Here is a 10,130-nt window from a genome sequence, read left to right as displayed (position 1 = left end):
GATGCTGTTCCTCTATATTTGTGTTTTTGGATATGTGTTCATAGACTTGTTGAAACAAAGGTGATTTTAACTGGATGTGCGGCCAACTAGAATTCTTTTTGCTTATTGTAATCTGTAATGGACTGGGCCAGCACCTGGCCTGTGTGTTAGTGGAGGTGGAGAAGGGAGACCCACCTAGAGCGGTGTTCACACACCTCTATGATACTTGGATACTTTGCCCCCTTATCAGTGCTCCTGGTCCTAGCTTAATGAAGAAGTCTGATACTTTCAAATATTAGTTTCAATATTTGCTAAAGTTATATACAGAGCAGCAACTCACAATAAGTTTCCCAAATAACTAACTAAAATGAACCTAAAATTGTTGTTTTATTTTTTTTATTGAAATACTTTAACATACAATAATATGCTATTTTTTTTCACTGAGAGATTTTTTTCTCCAATATAGTACAGTATATGACTATAATGTATTATACCCCTTAGTGCTTGGGTTAGGGAAAATGTTTTTTTAAAACATTTTAAAGTCATTTTCCAAATTACTAAGAATATCCAAAAAGTTAGATAGGCTCTTCTAAAACTTTGTCATGGGTCCCACTGACTTTGCCCTTTACCTGTGATGCTTGGATTGTATAGGTAAATAGGAGCATAATCTAAAATCTATTACTTTCTTATACAATTTGTAGCAGTGCTAGGTTGCTAGTTTTTATGGACATATTACAAAAAAAACTGACGTTTGTGAAAAAAATTATTCAAGTGGAGATACAGTACAAAGAAATACTTAACATTTGATATATGGCTCTACTTAACTAATTATCCTGTAGATTTGTTATGCCTGGTTACAAAGTATTACCTGCACTTATTTTGTAAAATATGTGTTAATATTCTCAGCGGTAAATGCTTGTTTGCTGATCATGCTGTTGTGAATGCACAATGCTCTAAAAATGCATCTAAACCTGTTTATGGCTCGTCAGAATTTAGGAGTGTATTCACATATTCAGATGTTATATTTTCATTTGAATCTAATTGCACATATAATAGCTAAAAGCTGTTAGCACACAGCAAAAGTATGTTGAAATGTAGTGTCCACACATACCTTTAAGGGGATGGTAAGAGGAAACCCAACCCCAATATCTGCTAATATGTATGACCTATTTAGAACATACATACACTACTACTAAGTAACAATGTGCTAAGCTAAACTAGGCTAAAAGTTATGTTAACGTGAATCATGCACATATGAACAAAAATCCAGATTTTTTATTAGGGGATGCAATACAAGATTTTATGAGTAGATGGCTGTGTGGGCGAAATCTGAAATCATAACTACTGTTCCCAGTAAAATCTGCACGTTACAGAAGGATGGGGCTCCTTCCCCAGGATCATATGTAAATTGGGTTATTGCATTTGTTTCACCAAAGATTTATTAGGTTTTTCCAAAACAATACAAAGAAGACATGAACTGGAAGCAAACGTACAATATAACAAGGGTACAAATGAAAAATAAAGTTACATAGTTACATAGTAGGTGAGGTTGAAAAAAGACACAAGTCCATCAAGTCCAACCTATGTGTGTGATTATGTGTCAGTATTACATTACATATCCCTGTATATTGCGGTCATTCAGGTGATTATCTAATAGTTTCTTGAAGCTATCAATGCTCCCCGCTGAGACCACCGCCTGTGGAAGGGAATTCCACATCCTTGCCGCTCTTACAGTAAAGAACCCTCTACGTAGTTTAAGGTTAAACCTCTTTTCTTCTAATTGTAATGAGTGGCCACGAGTCTTATTAAACTCTCTTCTGCGAAAAAGTTTTATCCCTATTGTGGGGTCACCAGTACAGTATTTGTAAATTGAAATCATATCCCCTCTCAAGCGTCTCTTCTCCAGAGAGAATAAGTTCAGTGCTCGCAACCTTTCCTCATAACTAAGATCCTCCAGACCCTTTATTAGCTTTGTTGCCCTTCTTTGTACTCGCTCCATTTCCAGTACGTCCCTCCTGAGGACTGGTGCCCAGAACTGGACAGCATACTCCAGGTGCGGGCGGACCAGAGTCTTGTAGAGCGGGAGAATTATCGTTTTATCTCTGCAGTTGATCCCCCTTTTAATGCATGCCAATATTCTGTTTGCTTTATTAGCAGCAGCTTGGCATTGCATGCCATTGCTGAGCCTATCATCCACTAGGACCCCCAGGTCCTTTTCCATCCTAGATTCCCCCAGAGGTTCTCCCCCCAGTGTATAGATTGCATTCATATTTTTGCCACCCAAATGCATTATTTTACATTTTTCTACATTGAACCTCATTTGCCATGTAGTCGCCCACCCCATTAATTTGTTCAGGTCTTTTTGCAAGATTTCCACATCCTGCGGAGAAGTTATTGCCCTGCTTAGCTTAGTATCGTCTGCAAATACAGAGATTGAACTGTTTATCCCATCCTCCAGGTCGTTTATGAACAAATTAAATAGGATTGGTCCCAGCACAGAACCCTGGGGAACCCCACTACCCACCCCTGACCATTCTGAGTACTCCCCATTTATCACCACCCTCTGAACACGCCCTTGTAGCCAGTTTTCAATCCATGTACTCACCCTATGGTCCATGCCAACGCACCTTATTTTGTACAGTAAACGTTTATGGTTTATGGTACGTTTAAAGTAAGGCTTGCTTTGTATAAAACACAGTACACGAGCCAAGAACATCAGTTAGGATGAAATATGCAGAGCAGCAATATGGCTAGGACGAAATACATGTACAGGTCTAGTGCACTGAACCATCCAGAAACAAGAAATGCTCTTCACTAACTATAAAATGTGCCTTGCTGGAGGAATACAAAGAAAGAAGGAGGGAAGGTCCCTCAGCTCTTGCAACCACCAAGGCAAGATAGGTTGGACAGGGTTGTCTTCTGGGTTCCCTCAGTGTGACGTGAGCACAGAACCCAGGTTTCCTTGGATTAGTATGAAGAGTTGTCATGGGTTAGCGGGGTGGGGTGCAAGGTAGGGCTCTGATATAAAGAGGGGCTTGTGTGATTGGGGGCTCTGTAATGGGGGGACTGTGCGATTTGGTAAGTTCACTCACAATAATCCCAATGCACACATTCCTGAAGTTGGCTGAAAATATAAATGGGTACTGCAGCGAACAACCGACTAGAAACTGAACACATTCAAGGCAAAAAGTATGTCACCAGCATATCAAGGATCTCCAGAAAGGGTCCATAGCTTTTTTCAGCGATCACATCATAGTTACTATAGTGACGTTTCAGAGCCTCTCAGAACCCCTACATCAGGCATGTGTGATTTGGGGGGCTTTGTGATGGGGGGGCCAGGTGACTGGGGAGCTCTGTAATGGGGGAATATGATGGAAGAGATGATCTGATGTGATGGGGGGCTCGTGTGCAGGGGGCCTCTGATGTATGGGTACCTCTAAATTAAAGAGGGGGGGGGGGCTCTGACATGAAAGGATGACTCTAATGTGAAGGGGGCACTTGTGATTGGGAGACCTTTGACATGATGGGGGACCTCTGATATGATCGGATGCTTCTGATGTGAGGGGGAACTATGATGTGATGGGGGGGCTCTGATGTGATAAGTAGAAATCGACCTCTAATGTGATGAGGGGCCTCTGATGTTAAGTGTGTGTGTGTGTGTGTGTGTGAGGGGGGTCTGTTGTGACGTTAATTGATGTTGATAAGTAAAGTAAAGTTTAAATTTTTTAGACTGAGGTGCCTTGAGATTTTGCATGCTTTTAAAAGGTTTTGCAACTGAAAAAACATTGAGAAATGCTGCCCTAGGATACTGTGATGCTTATCTGATTTTTTTTTTTAAAGTACATAGTGTTACATAGTTAGATTGAAAAAGAGACACTAACCATCTAGTTCAAGCAATAAAATAAAAACACACACACACAAAGAGAAAACCTCCAAATACACATTCCCATTCCCACAATTATTATTACTACTGTATATAGGATTTATATAGTGACAAAAGTTTGCACAACGGAGAAAATAAAGTTGCAATACAATAAAATTACAAATAAAAAAGAGGGTTAAGAGGACCCTGTTCATAAGGGCTTACAATCAAAGGGTTGATTATGTATACATTTTAGAGACAGAAAAGATCAGCTAATGTTTGGATTGTTCATAATAAAATACCAATCTAATGGTTATTGTAGGTATCCTCATTTTTTTGTAATCTTTGTATGGTAGAATGCTCAAGCTTCCTTAAAAAGGTTCATATTGATCAGTTCACCTTTTTTTTATCTCAACTATTTTTCATTATCAATCTGACCTTGTTCATTGTTCAAGTTTCAGATCTCACAATTTTCTAGCCTTTTTGTTTTCTGTATTTTATTGGACTGTCTCAGTTTATACAGCATCAGAACTGGAATAAAAGAAGAAAATCACAGGATTAGAAAGTCACCATGATATTTATGCATTAAACATTAAACAACATGATTAGCAATGCATTTACATTGTGTGACATTTGTATTTTTTTTTCTTTTTTTAATAAAGAACAAAAGTGTGTGTGGGGGGGCGACTCCATGCTTTCTATTTCTTTTTTTTTTGCATTGGGTTCACCCTATGCAAGACTTGAAGGGTGTAGTATAGAATTTTTTTGTTTTTTTTTGCATGGGTTCCCTTTGACATTCATACCAGACCGTCATTAAGGATTGGGGTCTGGTAGGTATGATTTATTTCTGTGTGGGTTCCCCTATTAACAACTATAGCAGAGGATAATAATATTATGTAACAATATGGGAGAATAATTACACATGGATTGCTTGCGATGTTTCAAGTTTATACTGGTCGATCCCACTCAACTTGGGTCTGGAAATGGTGTTTTTTTTTTTTTTGGAACATTATAGTGAATATTTAATGATACATTCGATTTTTATCATTCACATGCTGGATTATTCATATACCCATAATTATTTTCCTTGGATGGCAAATGTTATCCTTCATTGGCCAATTAATAAATCAAATGGTGGGTGAGAACCCACACTTTTGGGGGTAGAAACCTATTTTGGTCTCACATTAGACGTTCTTGCTCTATATTAATAATCCTTTGTTTATATGCATATCTGAAATTTACTGAGCAGATAAATAAGAAAAATATAGCTTTTTTAGATGTGAATTTGATACATATGTATAAATCTCTTTAAAAAGACTTCCTTTCACATCAGCTTCTGTGTCACCATGAGATTTTTGTGAAAAGCGATTATGTCCATTTTATAGTAGGATAGCACACCCTTGTTAATCAACCAGTTACATTTTATGAGGTATGATATTACTTTGTTTAAATATTTACCAGTAGCCTGAAACAGACTTATGCCCCGTACACACGGTCGGACTTTGTTTGGACATTCCGACAACAAAATCCTAGGATTGTTTCCGACGGATGTTGGCTCAAACTTGTCCTGCATACACACGGTCACACAAAGTTGTCGGAAAATCCGATCGTTCTGAACGTGGTGACGTAAAACACGTACGTCGGGACTATAAATGGGGCAGTGGCCAATAGCTTTCATCTTTTTATTTATTCTGAGCATGCGTGGCACTTTGTCCGTCGGATTTGTGTACACACGATCGGAATTTCCGACAACGGATTTTGTTGTCGTAAAATTTTATATCCTGCTCTCAAACTTTGTGTGTCGGAAAATCCGATGGAAAATGTGTGATGGAGCCTACACACGGTCGGAATTTCCGACAACAAGGTCCTATCACACATTTTCCGTCGGAAAATCCGACCGTGTGTACGGGGCATTAAAGTACAACTAAAAGCAAAACTTTTTTTTTCAGCCTTGGGAGTATGGGACAGTTAGTGAAGGGAAATCTCCCCAATGGGACACTGATGGCAAAAAATAAATGGACAGGGGTTATGACCTTCTCTTACTCTATTTAAGGAAAAAAAGTTTTGCCTATAGCTCTACTTTAACTGAATGAAAGCATTAATTCTACTCACACCCTTCTAACAGAAATATTTTTCTTATTGTATCTTGCATTGTACAAAAATAGCAATTGTCCATTTTCTGAAATGTTACTATTTTAAACCCTGACCACAAACACAAATTTTTTTCAGTGGTATAACTAGTATGCAACCAATAAAAGCCATTGTTTACTTAGTAAACCTCAATTCAGTTTGGTATGTGTCAAGTTCCCTAAGGTGTGGACAAATACATTTATTGCAGTAACCCTTGGTTGTGTAGGAATATTTTACAAACAATCTCTTATGCTTATGTGCCGTATGTGTTAAAATATCCGCTCCCTGGGCTAATTTTACATATGATTTGTCTTCTTTTTTTTTTTTACAAACCAGTCCACCCAAAAGTAATACTTTTCTTATAAATGGAGACTTGAAGGTCTGGCTTCTATTAAATGTCTTGGATTCTTGGACAGAATATTAGATCCCCATGTAAAATTCCCAACTTTGTTCCTGTCCACTTGAGAGTTTTAGTAGCTAAATAATTTCATTAAAATATTTTGCGGCACAGTTTGTATACTAAACCAGAAGTAGCCCAAAAGCTTGCTTATTATTATTTTAAATTTGACTTTTTGTTTTCTTTTTTGCTTTTTAATTTGAAGAAAACTTGTCTCCTAAAAAAAAGAACTCCGTTCATCACTAGGAGCAGGGATTAATTCCCTGACTTTTGCAAATATCTTGCTCATATTTCTTGCCAACGCTTAAAGCGGAGTTCCACCCATTTTTTAGTTTATTAAAAGTCAGCAGCTACAAAAAGTGTAGACACTCACCTGTCCCATGGTCCAGTGATGCGGCCGCCTGGAGCCTCGCTCCTCTCCTCCTCCTCCCTGTGGCGCCGTCATAGCAACTGTGGCCACCCAGCCGTGACAGCTTACAGCTTCATGGCCGGGCGCGCACTGTGCATGCGCTAATCACGCTGCGCTCTGCTATTGGCCAGGCAATCTTCTGGGACCTGTGACTTGTCCCAGAAGATTGCGGAGAGGGAGGGGCCACCAGGGGGAGAGGAGGAGTTGCCTAGGCAGCCGAGAAGCGGATAGAAGAAGTGGGACAGGAAGTCCCTTTAAAAAGAAGGTACCCACTCCCCCCCCCACCCCCCAAAAAGAAAATTACATGCCAAATGTGGCATACAAGGGGGCGAGGAGTGCTTAAAGCAGAAGTTCCACTTTTGGGTGGAACTTCGCTTTAAATGCCAACAACGACCTTTTGAAGCTCACCTGTTTAAAAATACACAAGCATAAAATACAACACCATTATATTTGCCAAATAATACACTGCTAGTTTCCAAGCCCCTTTAGACTCATATAATTTGTTTAAAATAAGCATAATTATTTTGTCTTCTCATATAAAAAAGAGTGAACCAACCCCAGAATAGAGTACTTTCTCACCATTAACCTAAACTGGCAAATTCAAAAATCATACAAATATAAAGTGGACACATTTCCTTAGTACCTTATGTGTTGTATGTATGAAGCTATTTAATACCTGAACACTTGTGTCTCCATTTCTAAAGTGATTACAGCACAGTAAGCATAAAACCTATAGCCAGCAATATGGAAACTTCAGGCATCACTGCCTTTATATATATATATATATATATATATATACAGTATATGTATATTTCACAATAGTGAATACTATTTAAAAGGGGGAAATTGAACAAGTGAACAAGAGCAGGCATACATCACCATGCTTGTATTGATAGATCATATGCAGCAGATGGATATCAATATGACAGGCACTTACCCTGTACCTTAAAGCTGAACTCCAGACAAACAGCTAAATGTTGTGAACTGCATATATTAGCTGCAAAGAATTTGTATTTCTGTCTATAGCTGGGTACACACTACGGACCCGCGGGTTGCACGAAAAAAAGCTGACAGCTCCGGTCGGAAGCTGCTGTACTAACCATGCAAGGTTAGTCCAGCGATCTCCCCTGCTGAGCTGTTGTGTTCTGACAGGCGGACGGCCCCCCTGGCAGAATACTCCAATCATCGCTCTCTCCTCCATTGGTTGAGAGCGCTGATTGGGAGTCAGTCAGCTACTGGTTTTCCAGCATTCATGTCTGACAGAAGTCGTCCAATCGATGGGCTTCTATCGGACAGACCGATATCCACACGGGAAGAATGTCGGCCGATATTTTTTCTATATGTATCGGCAGTTCTGCATTAAACAAGTCATTAGTGACAGCTTCCATATATCTATCCTTGCAGGTTCACCATGACAGCAAAAGCAACTCTTTCTGCTCTGGGACTGGAAGAATGAAGATAACACAGTCACATCATTTAACACAATAGTGTTTGTTTTTTTTTCAACCGATCTGTGATGTTGTAAAGCAACAGGGGGCAGTGTAATTCTTCCACAGCTATTTTATGACTGGGCCTTATTCTTTGCATCCGCATATTACCTTAATGCCTGTTGTCGCCTCACATTAATCTGCATTAGGTTTACGAGTTGAAGTTGCCTACACGTGAACTGAAGAATCGTGTGCATCATATACATTTTTGTCTACGCAAGTCATCCATTTTACTGTCTGCTGAAGAATGAAATCTGAAATATGTAACATGCCAAAACCCACTCTTTTTAGCAATTTTTAAATCACTCTGACAGGGGCGAGGCACAAGTGCCAAAAGTAAATAGGGGACTCATATTTCATTAGGACATTTTTGTCTACATATTAAAGGTCAGCTTTGCAACAGTAGGGGTCTTCATACTTTTGGCACTGCCACTTTGGTGCTGAGAACACATTTGCAAAACTGTGCTCAAATACAAGGACACTGGGGTTGTTTTACTAGAACAGGAGAGTACAAAATCTGGTGCAGCTGTGCATGGTAGCCAATCAGCTTCTAAATTCAGCTTATTCAGATAAGCTTTGACAAAAAATCCTGGAAGCTGATTGGTTTCTATGCAGAGCTGCACTAGAGTTTGCACTCTCCAGTTTTAGTAAATCTAGCCCGGAGTGTTCATGCTGTCTTTATGAAGTGATGAATTTTTATTTGGAAAGGCTTAAGCTGGGCATACACTAGTAGAATTTTGTTTAACATTTTATATTTTAAGAACTTTGCAAGAACATTTGTTCATTTTTCTGATTACATGTGTGGTCAAATCGACGTTTGTTTTCTACCGCAATGGTAAGAAAAATTGAAGGAGCAGAATGGAATATTTTTTGAATGTACAGTCTTTGTGGTTTTCATTGATTAAAGCTGATCTTCAGCTTTTCTTTCACGGTAAATAATTTGTTTGGGCCAAGCTGGAGCAAAACAACTATTCCCTACACTAACATATGCGCCCGCTGCGGCCTACCTATGTACAAAATCACTTATATTAATAGAGGCTGTCCCTGGAAATATGAAAAAGTGTGGTCCCCTTGGACCTCAAGTTAAAATTCCTCCCCTTTCCCTCCTCCCTCCCTTCCCATTTTCCATTTTTTTTATACCCCTTGTGATTTTTCTCTTTGCTACCCCATAATGCCTTGCTCAGATGGTCATTTCCTTTGGTAGGCAGATAGTTCACCAGGTTTTACCTTGCGTGTTATGTATTTGTGTTGGGACTCACTGTTCTTTTTGTAAACGTACATGGTATATGCTCCACTTCATTGCATGTTGGGTTTCTATTTTTAATTTGTCATGTATGGCACTGTATATTGTATGTGGGATTGTGTGCTTTGTGTGCTGTTCTTGTTCTCAATAAAGCACTCCTGATTTGTAAAAAAAATACAAAAACATATGCACCCGTTAGTAGCGTTGTATAAACTATATGTAGCTTCAGCTACATACAGTATACAGCAGTGAGCTCCGGGTGTAAGATGAAACTTTCCTGTCTCATACCCAGGACAAATTAGCATCAGGCTGAGCGGCACTCCTATAAATAGGCAGCTTTGTATTCTATCAATGACTGAGTCAGAGATCATGACGTAATTGGCCTGCCTCTCCGACTCAGCCAATCAGAAGAAGCTTTGTATTCATTGATAGAATATAAAGCTGCCTATGAATAGCTGAGCACCGCTTAGCCCAACACTATTTTGTCCTAGGTGTGAGACAGGAAGGCCTCCGCTCAACAAAGTGCTGTATACTCTATGTAGTTGAGGCTACATGCAGTTTATATAGCGCACCCAGCAGGTGCACATGTTAGTGTAGCAAATAGTTCATTGGGCCAGCTTGGC

This window comes from Aquarana catesbeiana, linkage group LG02 (genome assembly GCF_042186555.1).
Source record: "Aquarana catesbeiana isolate 2022-GZ linkage group LG02, ASM4218655v1, whole genome shotgun sequence".
In the NCBI taxonomy this organism is placed as follows: Eukaryota; Metazoa; Chordata; class Amphibia; order Anura; family Ranidae; genus Aquarana; species Aquarana catesbeiana.
Note: the sequence above shows the minus strand (reverse complement) of the source record.